The 19,998-nt window shown below is 47.4% G+C and overlaps 1 protein-coding gene across 2 annotated transcripts in view; it reads right to left on the bottom strand.

Moving 5' to 3' along the window:
• The window catches only part of ARHGEF2 (Rho/Rac guanine nucleotide exchange factor 2), a 124,716-nt gene that overhangs the window by 96,584 nt on the left and 8,134 nt on the right, over positions 1 to 19,998 (bottom strand). Inside the window, exon 1 of one of the 2 annotated variants that reach the window (XM_069949315.1) lies at positions 9,023 to 9,109. The exons of the other annotated variant lie outside the window; for it this stretch is intronic. The gene's annotated coding sequence lies outside the window, so the exon portion shown is untranslated. Of the gene's footprint in view, positions 1 to 9,022; positions 9,110 to 19,998 lie in introns of those variants that run through there. 2 annotated transcript variants of the gene reach the window in all.

The raw sequence follows: 19,998 nt of genomic DNA, 5'->3' as shown, positions 1-19,998 counted from the left end.
CCTGCCCAGTGTGAGAGTGTACACAGCCCCCCTGCACAGTGCTGCTTAGAGGGGATGTCCATAGAGAGGACCCTGCCCAGTGTGAGAGTGTACACAGCCCCCCTGCACAGTGCTGCTTAGAGGGGATGTCCATAGAGAGAACCCTGCCCAGTGTGTGAGTGTACACAGCCCCCCTGCACAGTGCTGCTTAGAGGGGATGTCCATAGAGAGGACCCTGCCCAGTGTGAGAGTGTACACAGCCCCCCTGCACAGTGCTGCTTAGAGGGGATGTCCATAGAGAGAACCCTGCCCAGTGTGAGTGTACACAGCCCCCCTGCACAGTGCTGCTTAGAGGGGATGTCCATAGAGAGAACCCTGCCCATTGTGTGAAAGTGTACGCAGCCCCCCTGCACAGTGCTGCTTAGAGGGGATGTCCATAGAGAGAACCCTGCCCAGTGTGAGTGTACACAGCCCCCCTGCACAGTGCTGCTTAGAGGGGATGTCCATAGAGAGGACCCTGCCCAGTGTGAGAGTGTACACAGCCCCCCTGCACAGTGCTGCTTAGAGGGGATGTCCATAGAGAGAACCCTGCCCAGTGTGAGAGTGTACACAGCCCCCCTGCACAGTGCTGCTTAGAGGGGATGTCCATAGAGAGAACCCTGCCCAGTGTGAGAGTGTACGCAGCCCCCCTGCACAGTGCTACTTAGAGGGGATGTCCATAGAGAGAACCCTGCCCAGTGTGAGAGTGTACACAGCCCCCCTGCACAGTGCTGCTTAGAGGGGATGTCCATAGAGAGAACCCTGCCCAGTGTGTGAGTGTACACAGCCCCCCTGCACAGTGCTGCTTAGAGGGGATGTCCATAGAGAGAACCCTGCCCATTGTGTGAGAGTGTACACAGCCCCCCTGCACAGTGCTGCTTAGAAGGGATGTCCATAGAGAGAACCCTGCCCAGTGTGAGAGTACGCAGCCCCCCTGTACAGTGCTGCTTAGAGGGGATGTCCATAGAGAGGACCCTGCCCAGTGTGAGAGTGTACACAGCCCCCCTGCACAGTGCTGCTTAGAGGGTATGTCCATAGAGAAAACCCTGCCCAGTGTGAGAGTGTACACAGCCCCCCTGCACAGTGCTGCTTAGAGGGGATGTCCATAGAGAGAAGCCTGCAGCTTTACCACATAACACTTCGATGCTGGACCGGAGGGATGTGCGTGTGCTGTACATGGGGGTCAGGTGTGTGCTGTACATGGGGGTCAGGTGTGTGCATCCCTTAGGGGTCAGGTGTGTGTGCGCCCCTTAGGGGTCAGGTGTGTGTGTGCGTCCCTTAGGGGTCAGGTGTGTGTGTGCTGTACATGGGGTCAGGTGTGTGTGTGCGTCCCTTAGGGGTCAGGTGTGTGTGTGCGTCCCTTAGGGGTCAGGTGTGTGTGTGTGCTGTACATGGGGTCAGGTGTGTGCGTCCCTTAGGGGTCAGGTGTGTGTGCGCCCCTTAGGGGTCAGGTGTGTGTGCGCCCCTTAGGGGTCAGGTGTGTGTGCGCCCCCTTAGGGGTCAGGTGTGTGTGCGCCCCCTTAGGGGTCAGTCCTAAATGGGTGTGTAAGTGACTGTGACTGGATAGTGTTGGGGATACACCAGGGTCTCCAGAGCAGCCACTTCCCACTATATAAACCCCTCTCACCAGTATATAGACCCCTCTCACCTGTATACAAACCCCCCTCATCAGTATACACCCCCATCTCACAGTATACAGACCCCCCTCACCAGTATGTACACCTCTGTTTCCAGTATATACACCCTTCTCACCAGTATACAGACCCCTCGCACCAGTATACAGACCCCCATCACCAGTGTATACAGACCCCCATCACCAGTGTATACAGACCCCTCTCACCAGTATATAGACCCCTCTCACCAGTGTTTACATCCCTCTTGCCAGTATACAGACCCCCATCACCAGTATATAGATCTCTCTCACCAGTACATACACCCCTCTCACCAGTGTATACACCTCTCTCACCAGTCCATAGATCTCACACCAGTATACAGACCCCTCTTACCAGTATACAGACCCCCCATCACCAGTATATACACCCCTCTCACCAGTATACAGACCCCTCTCACCAGTATACTGTCCCCTCTCACCAGTATATACACCCCACTCACCAGTATACTGTCCCCTCTCACCAGTATATACACCCCTCTCACCAGTACACTGGCCCCTCTCACCAGTATATACACCCCTCTCACCAGTATACAGACCCCTCTCACCAGTATACTGTCCCCTCTCACCAGTATATACACCCCTCTCACCAGTATACTGTCCCCTCTCACCAGTATATACACCCCTCTCACCAGTATATACACCCCTCTCACCAGTATACAGACCCCTCTTACCAGTATACTGTCCCTTCTCACCAGTATATACACCCCTCTCACCAGTACACTGGCCCCTCTCACCAGTATATACATCCCTCTCACCAGTATACAGACCCCTCTCACCAGTATACTGTCCCCTCTCACCAGTATACTGTCCCCTCTCACCAGTATATACACCCCTCTCACCAGTACACTGGCCCCTCTCACCAGTATATACACCCCTCTCACCAGTATACTGGCCCCTCTCACCAGTATACAGACCCCTCTCACCAGTATACAGACCCCTCTCACCAGTATATACACCCCTCTCACCAGTATACTGGCCCCTCTCACCAGTATATACATCCCTCTCACCAGTATACAGACCCCTCTCACCAGTATATACACCCCTCTCACCAGTATACTGGCCCCTCTCACAGTATATACAGACCCCTCTCACCAGTATATACACCCCTCTCACCAGTATACTGGCCCCTCTCACCAGTATACTGGCCCCTCTCACAGTATATACACCCCTCTCACCAGTATATACATCCCTCTCACCAGTATACGGGGACAGATCAGAGACCCTGCAGGACCCCCATTATAAATGAAGTTGTGTATATAACCCGGGGGGCGCGTGATGTGCAGTGATGTGACGCAGAGTGCAGCCCCTCACAGTACAGTGCCGGAGTATCGGTGGTCACCGCCTGATGGTCAGGAAGCCGTGACTGTGATGTTATATATGCGGCTGTAGCTGTTGTGCAGGTGACTCCAGTCTGCGGCCTCAGGGCATGCTGGGAGTTGTAGCCCCACACCAGCTGCAGAGCTGCAGATCACTGGTCCGTAACAATGGCCGTAAAACCAGTGACCTGTGCACAGGCCCCCCCCCCCCCCACCAGCCGTATACCTAATGGTGGCAGACAGTGGGGGCTATATACCAATCACATTCAGCCCCTGAGGCCAGGAAATGCCCCAAGGAACGGGCTCCATCCTCTAAGAGCGTTCATTCACAGACAACAAGCAGAGATATATATATTATATATGTCTCCCCTGACCCCTATACATGTACACTACACATAGATGAGACCCCTATACACGTACGCTCCACATAGATGAGACCCCTATACATGTAGGCTCCACATAGATGAGACCCCCTATACATGTACGCTCCACATAGATGAGACCCCCTATACATGTACGCTCCACATAGATGAGACCCCTATACATGTACGCTCCACATAGATGAGACCCCCTATACATGTAGGCTCCATATAGATGAGACCCCCTATACATGTACGCTCCACATAGATGAGACCCCCTATACATGTACGCTCCACATAGATGAGACCCCCTATACATGTACACTCCACATAGATGAGACCCCCTATACACGTACACTCCACATAGATGAGACCCCCCTATACACGTATACTCCACATAGATGAGACCCCCTATACATGTACACTCCACATAGATGAGACCCCCTATACATGTACACTCCACATAGATGAGACCCCCTATACACGTATGCTCCACATAGATGAGACCCCTATACATGTACGCTCCACATAGATGAGACCCCCTATACATGTACGCTCCACATAGATGAGACCCCCTATACATGTACGCTCCACATAGATGAGACCCCTATACATGTACGCTCCACATAGATGAGACCCCCTATACATGTAGGCTCCATATAGATGAGACCCCCTATACATGTACGCTCCACATAGATGAGACCCCCTATACATGTACGCTCCACATAGATGAGACCCCCTATACATGTACGCTCCACATAGATGAGACCCCCTATACACGTACACTCCACATAGATGAGACCCCCCTATACACGTATACTCCACATAGATGAGACCCCCTATACATGTACACTCCACATAGATGAGACCCCCTATACATGTACACTCCACATAGATGAGACCCCCTATACATGTACACTCCACATAGATGAGACCTTCTATACATGTACGCTCCACATAGATGAGACCCCCTATACATGTACACTCCACATAGATGAGACCTTCTATACATGTACCCTCCACATAGATGAGACCTTCTATACATGTACCCTCCACATAGATGAGACCCCCTATACATGTAGGCTCCACATAGATGAGACCCCCTATACATGTACACTCCACATAGATGAGACCCCCTATACATGTAGGCTCCACATAGATGAGACCCCCTATACATGTACACTCCACATAGATGAGACCCCCCTATACATGTACGCTCCACATAGATGAGACCTTCTATACATGTATACTCCACATAGATGAGACCCCCTATACACGTACGCTCCACATAGATGAGACCTTCTATACATGTACACTCCACATAGATGAGACCTTCTATACATGTACACTCCACATAGATGAGACCCCTATACATGTACGCTTCACATAGATGAGACCCCCTATACATGTACACTACACATAGGTGAGACCCCCCTATACACGTAGGCTCCACATAGATGAGACCCCCTATACATGTACACTCCACATAGATGAGACCCCCTATACATGTACGCTCCACATAGATGAGACCCCCTATACATGTACGCTCCACATAGATGAGACCCCCTATACATGTACACTCCACATAGATGAGACCCCTATACATGTACACTCCACATAGATGAGACCCCTATACATGTACACTCCACATAGATGAGACCTTCTATACATGTATACTCCACATAGATGAGACCCCCTATACATGTACACTCCACATAGATGAGACCCCCTATACATGTATACTCCACATAGATGAGACCCCCTATACATGTACACTCCACATAGATGAGACCTTCTATACATGTATACTCCACATAGATGAGACCTTCTATACATGTATACTCCACATAGATGAGACCCCCTATACATGTACACTACACATAGATGAGACCCCTATACATGTATACTCCACATAGATGAGACCCCCTATACATGTACACTCCACATAGATGAGACCCCCTATACATGTACGCTCCACATAGATGAGACCCCTATACATGTACGCTCCACATAGATGAGACCCCTATACATGTACACTCCACATAGATGAGACCCCCTATACATGTACGCTCCACATAGATGAGACCCCCTATACATGTACACTCCACATAGATGAGACCCCTTATACACGTACGCTCCACATAGATGAGACCCCTATACATGTACGCTCCACATAGATGAGACCCCTTATACACGTACGCTCCACATAGATGAGACCCCTATACATGTACACTCCACATAGATGAGACCCCTTATACATGTACACTCAACATAGATGAGACCCCTATACATGTGACCCCCTATACACGTACGCTCCACATAGATGAGTGTGAATGTGTTGTATCATCTCCATAGCAACAACAAGGATCAGGCCCTTCAGTCCCACCTGCCTGGTCTCCTCTTACATATTAGATGGGTTTCCGGTCCCGGTTTGGCCGGCATAGACGTATGGCCATCGTATAAGGGCATCTCCTCAAAGACTGAAGCTGACCCCCTATGACCTCTAGGGTCCCCTATATGTAAAGCGGAGGCCCCCAGTATGACCAAACAGACCCCCAAAATTACAGAAAGGAAGCCCCAGGGGCTGCTGCCGGCTTACCTGCCCCTCCGAGCCTACGCTGTGCCGCCAGTAACTGGTGTGACCCGTCCTCATGACAGGAGCTGCCAGAACGTGAGAACAAAACACACACTAATCCCTGTCTGTCCCTCCCATGTCTCCTCGCTGCAGGCGTGCCACCGGTGACGGCCATCACTGCCCAGCTCCAGACGCCTGACACACTGCAAGGAAGCATGGACCCCCCACTAAACCGCCAGACAACTCGCCCGCCCATAGGACTGCACTATGAGGAACAGGACGGTCACTGTATACCTGTGCAGGGACGGTATACAGCGCCAATACACAACGTCACAATATCCTGTTACCAGAGTCATAGGAACAGCTGGTGCCCAGCATCGCCTCACTGGAGTCACCATGTAATACCGCAGTACAGTATGAGATACTGTACATAGTGCCGCCATAATGTATCCAAATATCACCACACACTGTAAAAGGTTCTATCATACAAAACATACATACTATATTATACTAATAAATAATACCGCCACACTGTATAAATAAAACCACTATACACTCTGTAAAGTTTTATCATACAAAACATACATACTATAACTAATAAACCAATATTACTGCCATACCATATAAATAATACCACTATACACTGTGTAAAGTTTTATCATACAAGACATACATACTATAACTAATAAACCAATAATACTGCCATACCATATAAATACCACTATACACTGTGTAAAGTTTTATCATACAAAACATACATACTATAACTAATAAACCAATATTACTGCCATACCATATAAATACCACTATACACTGTATAAGGTTCTGTCATACAAACTATAACTAATAAACCAATAATACTGCCATACCATATAAACAATACCACTACACACTGTAAAATGGTCATACAGAACCAATATAAAACATACATACAATAACTAATATAGTAATAAATAATACCGCCATACAATATAAATAATACCACCATACACTGTAAAGTGGTCTGTCATGCAGAGCCCATGTAAAACATACAAACTATTATACACAAATAATACTGCTATACAGTAAACATTTCTTTTATACAGCGCCCATATAACTGATATATAATACGGCCCTATAATATAAATAATACCACTATCTTACATTACCCAACTATAAGCTATTTCACCACTGTCCATAAACATATACAGTATCGCCATACAATGCAGATAGTGCCACCATACCACAACCAATACCACCGCCATACGGTGCCTAAATGGGATGCAAGTAGTAAAACAATACAATGACCATATACCACCATACAAATAAATACCACCATACAAATACAAGTGTAAATAATACCGCCAAGCAATGCCCAGAGAATTCCAGCACGCAATGTAAATACCAACATACAATGCTCAAACCATACCACCATACAATGCCCAAACAATACCAGCCCACAATGTCAATAACAGCATACAATGCCCAAATAATACCGCTATACAATGTAACCTGTACCTTCCCAACAAATAATACCAGCAACCTCCAACTTATACTAACAACTAGCAAATAATGGTCCCGTACAATGGCAGAATATTGCCATACAGAGCCCAGTGTCGCCATACGGTGCCCTAATAATGCCGACATACCATGACTGAATAATACCATCATAGGGTGCCCATATAATGCTACTATACAGTGCTGAAATAATACCACCATACGCAACCCAGATGCAACAGAACCAGAATACAATACCGCCATACAATGCCAAAATAATACAACCATTTTCTACCTAATGCCACCATACAGTGCTAAACAAAATACTACAATAGGGTTCCCAAATAATGTCACCATACAGTGCTCAAATAATTCCACCATACAGTGCTGAGATACCACCACCATAGGGTGCCCAAATAATGTCACCATACAGTACTGAAATAATACTGCCATAGGGTTCCCATATAATGTCACCATACAGTACTGAAATAATACCACCATAGGGTGCCCTAATAATGCCACCATACAGTACTGAAATAATACCACTATAGGGTGCCCATATAATGCCACCATACAGTACTGAAATAATACCACCATAGGGTGCCCTAATAATGCCACCATACAGTACTGAAATAATACCACCATAGGGTGCCCATATAATGCCACCATACAGTACTGAAATAATACCACCATAGGGTGCCCATATAATGCCACCATACAGTACTGAAATAATACCACCATAGGGTGCCCTAATAATGCCACCATACAGTACTGAAATAATACCACCATAGGGTGCCCATATAATGCCACCATACAGTACTGAAATAATACCACCATAGGGTGCCCATATAATGCCACCATACAGTACTGAAATAATACCACCATAGGGTGCCCATATAATGCCACCATACAGTACTGAAATAATACCACCATAGGGTGCCCATATAATGCCACCATACAGTACTGAAATAATACCACCATAGGGTGCCCATATAATGCCACCATACAGTACTGAAATAATACCACCATAGGGTGCCCTAATAATGCCACCATACAGTACTGAAATAATACCACCATAGGGTGCCCATATAATGCCACCATACAGTACTGAAATAATACCACCATAGGGTGCCCATATAATGCCACCATACAGTACTGAAATAATACCACCATAGGGTGCCCTAATAATGCCACCATACAGTACTGAAATAATACCACCATAGGGTGCCCATATAATGCCACCATACAGTACTGAAATAATACCACCAATATCCAACAACTGCCAACATACAGCACTAGAATAATACCACCATACAGAGCCCACATAATACCACCATATCATGACTGAATAATACAATGGTAAAATGATGCACCCATTGTCTGACTAATACAGTAATACCACATAGTAGTGCCCACATCTCTCCCTCTGGGGGCAGTACCATCAGTGTGGAGTGCTCTCACCTGTCACCGCCACCACCTGTGTTATCATGACGTCACCTGGTAGAGTGCTAGCTCTTCATCCCCCTCCCCCGCCAGGTATTATACCAGTGCATTGTATATTGTGGGGCTGTGTGCTGGGACCTGTAGTTCTCCTGTAGTCACTTACCCTGTGAGCAGTAACCCTACACCGCTCTCCATCCCGCGCACAATCCTGCTGATCCCTCCGGCTCTCAGGTAACTGCTCTCTTCCTGATCACCTGGGATATTGTACCTGCAGGCTCCGCCCTCCCCTGGCAACGAGCCGCCTGACTGGCTGCAGCGCTGGAGCGAGGAGAGAGCGCCCCTCCCTGTACTGGACAATGATTACACGTCCAGACTGTAATAACCGGCTCACCCCAGCGGAAGGAAAGCATTTATTACTATGTCTGCTGAGCTGTTGTATCTAAGCCTATCCTGTGTGATACTGTATGCTCAGCTGCTGTATCTAATCCTATCCTGTGTGATACTGTCTGCTGTGCTCCTGTATCTAAGACTATCCTGTGTGATACTGTCTGCTGTGCTCCTGTATCTAATCCTATCCTGTGTGATACTGTCTGCTGTGCTGCTGTATCTAAGCCTATCCTGTGTGATACTGTCTGCTGAGCTGCTGTATCTAAGCCTATCCTGTGTGATACTGTCTGCTGAGCTGCTGTATCTAAGCCTATCCTGTGTGATACTGTCTGCGGTGCTTCTGTATCTAAGCCTATCCTGTGTGATACTGTCTGCTGAGCTGCTGTATCTAAGCCTATCCTGTGTGATACTGTCTGCGGTGCTTCTGTATCTAAGCCTATCCTGTGTGATACTGTCCGCTGTGCTGCTGTATCTAAGCCTATCCTGTGTGATACTGTCCGCTGTGCTGCTGTATCTAAGCCTATCCTGTGTGATACCGTCTGCTGCGCTGCTGTATCTAACCTATCCTGTGTGATACCGTCTGCTGAGCTGCTGTATCTAACCTATCCTGTGTGATACCGTCTGCTGAGCTGCTGTATCTAAGACTATCCTGTGTGATACCGTCTGCTGAGCTGCTGTATCTAAGACTATCCTGTGTGATACTGTCTGCTGAGCTGCTGTATCTAAGCCTATCCTGTGTGATACTGTCTGCTGAGCTGCTGTATCTAAGCCTATCCTGTGTGATACTATCTGCTGAGCTGCTGTATCTAATCCTATCCTGTGTGATACTATCTGCTGTGCTGCTGTATCTAAGCCTATCCTGTGTGATACTATCTGCTGTGCTGCTGTATCTAAGCCTATCCTGTGTGATACTGTCTGCTGAGCTGCTGTATCTAAGCCTATCCTGTGTGATACTGTCTGCTGCGCTGCTGTATCTAAGCCTATCCTGTGTGATACTGTCTGCTGCGCTGCTGTATCTAAGCCTATCCTGTGTGATACTGTCTGCTGCGCTGCTGTATCTAACCAGGTGTGCATATCTTTCCAGTGAGAAGCTGCTGGTATTCTCCCATCTGCCCTCCAGACCTCCCCATCACCCCCAGCCTCCTCTACCCCCTCCAGACCTCTCCATCACCCCCAGCATCCTCTACCCCCTCCAGACCTCTCCATCACCCCCAGCCTCCTCTACCCCCTCCATCACCCCCAGCCTCCTCTACCCCCTCCAGACCTCCCCATCACCCCCAGCCTCCTCTACCCCTCCAGACCTCTCCATCACCCCCAGCCTCCTCTACCCTCTCCATCACCCCCAGCCTCCTCTACCCCCTCCAGACCTCTCCATCACCCCCAGCCTCCTCAACCCCTCTTCCCCCTCCCCTTAGACCCCTTGTTGATTGGGGTGCCATCTGCTCCCAATCGTTCCATCCCCCTTCCCCTCTAAATCACTTAATCTCCCAAAAATGACTCCTTAGCCCAGAAAAAAATCTCTAGAGTCTTGGCCCACTAGGTGTCTCCCTTCCTTGCAGTCTGCTGTTCACTGCCTGTTGTCAGGGGAAATCTGTCTCTAGTAACAGGTAGATGAGGACAGAACACACACAGTAGGACGGGACTTAGCTACTTGTATGTGCAGGAGAGAAAGAAAGGAAGAAAGTAATGTATGAAGGAAGGAAAGAAGGAAGGACTGGACTGTGTTTGTACCTGCAGGCTGAGCCCGTCTCATGAAGATGATCCACACTTCTCCTTAAAGGTAAATCACGGCTTCCCTCTCATCTCTGACAACACCTGTAGCTCAGTGCTGCCCCATTTGTAAATACCAGTGTATATACTGCTGTGTGTCCACAGGGCTGCGGTTTAGTCTCCCCCTCTTCTTTAGCTTCTCAGCTGCAGCTTAGTGTAACCCCTTCCTTGCTGCACTACTCACACACCTGCACACAGTGCATCAGTAACCATTTTTCCATTTACACACCATCTATAATGCTGGACTGTAATCATTCCCAGTATAGTGTCAGCCGGCCCAGTCCAGTGCACAGCATAGCAGTAAGGAGTATATGCTGTGCTGTGATTGGCCAGGCAACTAAGGGTAAGGAAGTCCTGTGTGTGCAGTACAGGGAGACCACTCAGCCCTGGTCCTGAAATACAGAGAATGAGAAATGTCTGTGCACCATGGAGGGGGCTCTAGAAGCCCAATAAAAGCAGTGACGTCACCAACAGCAGTGACATCACATCACTAATAGCAGCGACGTCACTGTCACTAATAACAGCAGGGTCATCACTAATAACTGCACTGACATCACTAATAACAGCAGGGACATCACTAATAACTGCACTGACATCACTAACAGCAGCAGGGACATCACATCACTAAAAGCAGCGACGTCACTGTCACTAATAACAGCAGTGACATCACATCACTAATAGCAGCGACGTCACTGTCACTAATAACAGCAGGGACATCACATCAATAATAGCAGCAACGTCACTGTCACTAATAACAGCAGGGACATCACTAATAACTGCACTGACATCACTAATAACAGCAGGGACATCACTAATAGCAGTGACATCACTAACAACAGCAGGGACATCACTAATAGAAGTGACATCACTAATAACAGCAGTGACGTCACTAATAGCAGTAACATCACATCACTAATAGCAGTGACATCACTAATAACATCACTGACATCACTAATAACAGCAGGGACATCACATCACTAATAGCAGCAACGTCACGGTCACTAATAACAGCAGGAACATCGCTAATAACAGCACTGACATCACTAATAGCAGTGACATCCCTAATAACAGCAGTGACGTCATTAACAGCAGTAACATCACATCACTAATAGCAGTGACATCACTAATAGCAGGGACATCAGTAATACCAGCAGTGACATCACTAATACCAGCAGTGACATCACTAACAGCAGTGACGTCACTAACAGCACCATTGACGCCACTAATAACAGCAGTGACGTCACTAATAACAGCAGGGACATCACATCACTAACAACAGCAATGACGTCACTAACAGCAGGGACATGACTAATAACAGCAGTGACGTCACAAATAACAGCAGCGATGTCACTATTAGCAGCAGAGACATCACTGTCACTAACAGCAGCAACATCCTCACTAATAAAAGTTACATCACATCACTTATAACAGCAGCGATATTACTAATAACAGCAGTGACATCACTAATAACAGCAGGGACATCACATCACTTATAACAGCAGCGATATTACTAATAACAGCAGTGACATCACTAATAACAGCAGGGACATCACATCACTTATAACAGCAGCGATATTACTAATAACAGCAGTGACGTCACTAATAACAGCAGGGACATCACATCACTTATAACAGCAGCGATATTACTAATAACAGCAGTGACATCACTAATAACAGCAGGGACATCACATCACTTATAACAGCAGCGATATTACTAATAACAGCAGTGACATCACTAATAACAGCAGCGATATTACTAATAACAGCAGTGACATCACATCACTTATAACAGCAGCGATATTACTAATAACAGCAGCAGTATTACTAATAACAGCAGTGACATCACTAATAACAGCAGCGATATTACTAATAACAGCAGTGACATCACATCACTTATAACAGCAGCGATATTACTAATAACAGCAGTGACATCACTAATAACAGCAGCGACATCAGATCACTTATAACAGCAGGGATATTACTAATAACAGCAGTGACATCACATCACTTATAACAGCAGCGATATTACTAATAACAGCAGCGATATTACTAATAACAGCAGTGACATCACTAATAACAGCAGCGATATTACTAATAACAGCAGTGACGTCACTAATAACAGCAGGGACATCACATCACTTATAACAGCAGCGATATTACTAATAACAGCAGTGACATCACTAATAACAGCAGCGATATTACTAATAACAGCAGGGACATCACATCACTTATAACAGCAGCGATATTACTAATAACAGCAGTGACATCACTAATAACAGCAGCGATATTACTAATAACAGCAGTGACATCACTAATAACAGCAGCGATATTACTAATAACAGCAGTGACGTCACTAATAACAGCAGGGACATCACATCACTTATAACAGCAGCGATATTACTAATAACAGCAGTGACATCACTAATAACAGCAGGGACATCACATCACTTATAACAGCAGCGATATTACTAATAACAGCAGTGACATCACTAATAACAGCAGCGATATTACTAATAACAGCAGTGACGTCACTAATAACAGCAGTGACATCACTAATAACAGCAGCGATATTACTAATAACAGCAGTGACATCACTAATAACAGCAGCGATATTACTAATAACAGCAGGGACATCACATCACTTATAACAGCAGCGATATTACTAATAACAGCAGTGACATCACTAATAACAGCAGCGATATTACTAATAACAGCAGTGACATCACTAATAACAGCAGCGATATTACTAATAACAGCAGTGACATCACTAATAACAGCAGCGATATTACTAATAACAGCAGGGACATCACATCACTAATAACAGCAGGGACATCACATCACTTATAACAGCAGCGATATTACTAATAACAGCAGTGACATCACTAATAACAGCAGGGACATCACTAATAACAGCAGCGATATTACTAATAACAGCAGTGACATCACTAATAACAGCAGGGACATCACATCACTTATAACAGCAGCGATATTACTAATAACAGCAGTGACATCACTAATAACAGCAGCGATATTACTAATAACAGCAGTGACGTCACTAATAACAGCAGCGATATTACTAATAACAGCAGCGATATTACTAATAACAGCAGTGACGTCACTAATAACAGCAGCGATATTACTAATAACAGCAGCGATATTACTAATAACAGCAGTGACGTCACTAATAACAGCAGGGACATCACATCACTTATAACAGCAGTGATATTACTAATAACAGCAGTGATATTACTAATAACAGCAGGGACATCACTAATAACAGCAGCGATATTACTAATAACAGCAGTGACCTGTCACCTGTCACTACTCTGAAGGGTTAAGCTAACAAAACCATGAAGGCTTATAAAAACTTTTAAGCCATGCCATGTATGATATGCTCTGCTGATCTGCAGTATCTAAGCCTGTCATGTGTGATACACTCTGCTGAGCTGCTGTATCTAAGCCTGAGCCCCAGTCGTTGCCTGGGTGTGCCCCCTCTGAGGAGCCTGCACTTTTATCATTATGTATCTCAGTCTGGCGCTGACCTGACTGTACATAATGTGCTGGACACTGCGCCACCTGCTGGTCATTTCCTGTATCTCAGCTCACAGCATCGGATACTGCATGTTGCTGGGATACGGCATCCACTGTAAACAATACAAACAATATAACGGAGGGGGTGGGGGGAGCGGAGCAGCTTACGGCCTCCAGAGGAGAGCTGACCCCATGGACATAGCCTGGACAGTATCACACATGACAGACTTAGATACACCGTGCAACATATGGTATCACACATGATGAGCTTGGATACACAGTTCAGCAGACAGTATCACTCACAGTATAATACACAGGTGCCAGGGATACATCATCCAGATCCCTCAATCAATTGTGATTCACCCATCAGTATCACACATAATAGGATTAGATACAGTAGTTTAGCAGAATGTATCACATATGACAGGATCGGATACGGTAGCTACATTAGTGACATCTGATATATGTACAATACCGATGTAATGGTGATATATGTGTGATGTGATGATATCACCACTAGGGGTGACCGACTGTCCTATGTAATGCCTCCTACATCATCACACCAGCAGGGGGCAGGGTGTCCTCCACATCAGCACACCAGCAGGGGGCAGGGTGTCCTCCACATCAGCACACCAGCAGGGGGCAGGGTGTCCTCCTTACATCATCACACCAGCAGGGGGCAGGGTGTCCTCCACATCAGCACACCAGCAGGGGGCAGGGTGTCCTCCACATCAGCACACCAGCAGGGGGCAGGGTGTCCTCCACATCAGCACACCAGCAGGGGGCAGGGTGTCCTCCTCACATCATCACACCAGCAGGGGGCAGGGTGTCTTCCACATCAGCACACCAGCAGGGGGCAGGGTGTCCTCCACATCATCACACCAGCAGGGGGCAGGGTGTCCTCCTCACATCATCACACCAGCAGGGGGCAGGGTGTCCTCCACATCAGCACACCAGCAGGGGGCAGGGTGTCCTCCACATCAGCACACCAGCAGGGGGTCCTCCACATCAGCACACCAGCAGGGGACAGTGTGTCCTCCCCACATCATCACACCAGCAGGGGACAGTGTGTCCTCCTCACATCAGCACACCAGCAGGGGGCAGTGTGTCCTCCTCACATCAGCACACCAGCAGGGGGCAGTGTGTCCTCCACATCAGCACACCAGCGGGGGCAGCGTGTCCTCCACATCAGCACACCAGCAGGGGGCAGCGTGTCCTCCACATCAGCACACCAGCAGGGGGCAGTGTGTCCTCCCCACATCATCACACCAGCAGGGGACAGTGTGTCCTCCCCACATCATCACACCAGCAGGGGACAGTGTGTCCTCCTCACATCAGCACACCAGCAGGGGGCAGTGTGTCCTCCACATCAGCACACCAGCAGGGGGCAGAGTGTCCTCCACATCAGCACACCAGCAGGGGGCAGCGTGTCCTCCACATCAGCACACCAGCAGGGGGCAGTGTGTCCTCCCCAGATCAGCACACCAGCAGGGGGCAGTGTGTCCTCCACATCAGCACACCAGCAGGGGGCAGTGTGTCCTCCACATCAGCACACCAGCAGGGGGCAGTGTGTCCTCCACATCAGCACACCAGCAGGGGGCAGTGTGTCCTCCACATCAGCACACCAGCAGGGGGCAGTGTGTCCTCCACATCAGCACACCAGCAGGGGGCAGTGTGTCCTCCACATCAGCACACCAGCAGGGGGCAGTGTGTCCTCCACATCAGCACACCAGCAGGGGGCAGGGTGTCCTCCACATCATCACACCAGCAGGGCCAGTGTGTCCTCCCCACATCAGCACACCAGCAGGGGGCAGTGTGTCCTCCCCACATCAGCACACCAGGAGGGGGCAGCGTGTCCTCCCCACATCATCACACCAGCAGGGGGCAGCCTGTCCTCCACATCAGCACACCAGCAGGGGGCAGTGTGTCCTCCCCACATCAGCACACCAGCAGGGGGCAGTGTGTCCTCCACATCATCACACCAGCAGGGGGCAGTGTGTCCTCCCCACATCAGCACACCAGCAGGGGGCAGTGTGTCCTCCCCACATCATCACACCAGCAGGGGGCAGTGTTTCCTCCCCACATCAGCACACCAGCAGGGCCAGTGTGTCCTCCCCACATCATCACACCAGCAGGGGGCAGTGTGTCCTCCCCACATCAGCACACCAGCAGGGGGCAGTGTACTAAGAGAACTAAAGACTGACTGCTGGGGCCCCCCAGAATCTTAAGAAAGGGGGCCCCACCAAATGGGGTTGCAGGGGGATGAAGCTGATTGTAGTTTACTCTATGGCTCCCCCTAGTGATCACCTGCTCCACCTGCAGCCATGATGGTGGGTGATAATGTGGTTATACAATGCTGTTATATCCTGGTCCTCTCCAATCCATCCGCACACTCCTCACCTGACCGGGGCCCATGTTATAGCGGAAATATTCACTGTGCAAACACTTATAGCAGAGGGGAATGTGAAGAGCGGGGGCCGGGGGATGGCTGCCCCCCATGTGTCTCCATCACTGCCCATACACATACAGTTACTCATGTATCTAAGCCTATCATGTGTTACTGTCTGCTCCACTGCTGTATCTAAGCCTTCCAGGTGTGATACTGCTGATCTGCTGTATCTAAGCCTATAATGTGTGATACTGTTGTGATACAGCATCAGCATCTCATGGTCTCCGGTCTGCTGATACTTTACATAATAGTTTATTGAAAGCAGCTGGAAAATACTGAACGTCCCCAGCCCTGGGATATGGAGGAGATACAGGAGATCCCCAGGTTATACCAGCTGTACATATATAATTATATAAGTAAATACCCAGGTTATACCAGCTGTACATATATAATTATATACAGGAGACACCCAGGTTATACCTGCTGTACATATATAATTATATACAGTATATACCCAGGTTATACCAGCTGTACATATATAATTATATACAGGAGATCCCCAGGTTATACCAGCTGTACATATATAATTATATACAGTATATACCCAGGTTATACCAGCTGTACATATATAATTGTATACAGGAGATCCCCCAGGTTATACCAGCTGTACATATATAATTATATACAGGAGATACCCAGGTTATACCAGCTGTACATATATAATTATACACAGTATATTCCCAGGTTATACCAGCTGTACATATACAATTATATACAGTATATACCCAGGTTATACCAGCTGCACATATATAATTATATACAGGAGATACCCAGGTTATACCAGCTGAACATATACAATTATACACAGGATATACCTAGGTTATAGCAGCTGTACATATATAATTATATACAGGAGATACCCAGGTTATACCAGCTGTACATATATAATTACATACAGGAGATCCCCCAGGTTATACCAGCTGTACATATATAATTATATACAGGAGATACCCAGGTTATACCAGCTGTACATATATAATTATATACAGTATATTCCCAGGTTATACCAGCTGTACATATACAATTATATACAGTATATACCCAGGTTATACCAGCTGCACATATATAATTATATATATAGGAGATACCCAGGTTATACCAGCTGTACATATATATTATATACAGGAGATACCCAGGTTATACCAGCTGTACATATATAATTATATACAGCTGTACATATATATTATATACAGTATATACCCAGGTTATACCAGCTGTACATTTATAATTATATACAGTATATACCCAGGTTATACCAGCTGTACATATATAATTATATACAGGAGACACCCAGGTTATACCTGCTGTACATATATAATTATATACAGTATATACCCAGGTTATACCAGCTGTACATATATAATTATATACAGGAGATCCCCAGGTTATACCAGCTGTACATATATAATTATATACAGGAGATACCCAGGTTATACCAGCTGTACATATATAATTATATACAGGAGATACCCAGGTTATACCAGCTGTACATTTATAATTATATACAGTATATACCCAGGTTATACCAGCTGTATACATACTGCTGTATACAGGAGATATATAACAGCAGTGACATCACCTGTCCCCACCCAGAAGGGTTAATGTAGTATACTTGGTAGATTTTTATAACGTTATTGAGACAGTGGGTGGTGGGTGGGGGGGGGGGTTATGCGGCCCCCCCCCCGGCCCCCCGGATACAGTGAGTGTAGCTAAGCTAATATGAGGGTGAGGTGGGGCCGGAGACGGGCGTCATCCTCACTGAGTGTAATGTAAACACTGGGCTGCGGCCACCATGGACGGGCAGTGCCAAGTAGCAGTCATACATGAGGCCAGGCCAGCCCCCGGCCAACAGCGTATCTCCACCATCTCAGCCTGTACCCCCACCCCGCACCCAGGACCCCCCAGCCCATCAGCTGCAGGGCGTCACCCCATACTGCAGCCGATCATTCATCACCCACACAGCTGCAGAACATCACTCCCACTGACAGACACAGTGTGATATGTCCTGCAGAGTATTACACCCCTGACCGCTCTACATATCTGCAGAACATCACTCTGTCCTCTACCTCCTGATACATAGTGATATATCCTGCAGAGTATTACACCGCTGCTCTGCAGAACATCGCTCTGTCCTCTCTACCTCCTGATACATAATGATATCCTGCAGAGTATTACACCCCTGGTCTGCAAAACATGGCTCTGTCCTCTCTACCTCCTGATACATAGTGAGATATCCTGCAGAGTATTACACCCCTGACCTTTCTACAGATCTGCAGAACATCGCTCTGTCCTCTCTACTTCCTGATACATAGTGATATATCCTGCAGAGTATCACACCCCTGGCCTCTTTACAGATCTGCAGAACATCGCTCTGTCCTCTCTGCCTCCTGATACATAGTGAGATATCCTGCAGAGTATAACACCCCTCGTCTGCAGAACATCGCTCTGTCCTCTCTACCTCCAGATACATAGCGATATATCCTGCAGCTTGTTACACCCCTGACCTCTCTACAGATCTGCAGAACATCACTCTGGCCTCCTGACACCACATAGATTGTGATGTATCCTGCAGAGTATTACACCCCTGACCTCTGCAGAACATCGCTCTGCATATAACCAGCAGGAGATGAGGAACCACATGAGATGTTGGATCTCCTCAGGTGATCATTGATCTGTCTGTAGGTTTCTCCACCCAACATGCTCCAGGTGTGTAGTCAACAAGATGGCGGCTGTAAATTACCAGTAACTATTCCAGGATTGTCACATCAAACGCTGTGGTGGCGGCAGGAGCCGGGGATCATGGGGGAGCATTGTTCTCCTGTGACATTACATCACCCTGAGACATAACCTGAGAGCGGAGGCCATGATGGGACTTGTCAGGATGAGGCGGCAGTATCTCACATGATGGGCTTAGATACAGCAACTTAGTTGACAGTATCACACATGATGGGCTTAGATACAGCGGCTCAGTTGACAGTATCACACATGTTGGGCTTAGATAC

Source organism: Dendropsophus ebraccatus, chromosome 13, assembly GCF_027789765.1.
Source record: "Dendropsophus ebraccatus isolate aDenEbr1 chromosome 13, aDenEbr1.pat, whole genome shotgun sequence".
Taxonomy (NCBI): domain Eukaryota; kingdom Metazoa; phylum Chordata; class Amphibia; order Anura; family Hylidae; genus Dendropsophus; species Dendropsophus ebraccatus.
This window is presented reverse-complemented; position numbering and strand designations above follow the sequence as displayed.